The sequence below is a fragment of the Echinops telfairi genome, unplaced genomic scaffold, assembly GCF_000313985.2.
Source record: "Echinops telfairi isolate 266 unplaced genomic scaffold, ASM31398v2 ScPeMD7_1;HRSCAF=3_0, whole genome shotgun sequence".
Classification (NCBI taxonomy): Eukaryota; Metazoa; Chordata; class Mammalia; order Afrosoricida; family Tenrecidae; genus Echinops; species Echinops telfairi.
The window spans coordinates 13908580-13909198 of NW_022103896.1; the positions used below are offsets into that span (position 1 = coordinate 13908580).

A 619-nucleotide genomic window follows, 5' to 3' on the forward strand; every position below is an offset into this window, starting at 1 on the left:
ATTAAATTTGGGGTGGCAAAACTCCACTTCTAGGCAAGATGGAATAACCAGGACTATGTTCTCCACATTCCTTGCCCATCAGACTAAACACTGATCTGAGTGGTTATAAAAGGAGGAAAAGTTAAATAGAAACTGACTTAAATTGTTTTATGACACACAAGCTAGTTTCAAATACAACAAGCACCATATTTACTCTCCTAGCTAAAAAAGCTAAAAACTCAGAGAAAACATAAGAAACCAATCATCTTCAAGGCATGTCAACACCATATTAGGCTGAGTTGACTAAAAAAACAAATCCAGTTATACTCATATACTTCTAAGAAAGAGCTTTATGTCAAGAAGTAGCTATATATCAAGAAAACATCCCAGTCAGTCCAATTCAAGTCCAGAAGCCCTATCCTAGCCCATTAGTCGCTCTTCAGCCACATGCAATGAGGCTGAACGTAGGAAGATCACAGGTCAGTGGGTGCAAAGGAATGTGGATCCAATGATGGTGGCTGTGGCGGCAACCAGGGTCCGCCAGCAGGAAGGTGAAGGCAGAGAGAGAAGAGGAGGTTCCCCAGGGTCCTCCTAAGGGGAAGACCACACCCACAAGGAGGCACCTGATCCACATGTTGAA

The 619-nt window shown here is 42.8% G+C and overlaps 1 non-coding gene across 1 annotated transcript; it reads left to right on the plus strand.

The window, feature by feature from the left end:
* The first annotated feature begins 57 nt into the window (after positions 1–57).
* On the plus strand, positions 58–177 carry LOC115868994. Its single transcript, XR_004045923.1, has one exon. It is a non-coding gene; the product is annotated as a small nucleolar RNA SNORA61 (small nucleolar RNA).
* Positions 178–619: the final 442 nt, after the last annotated feature.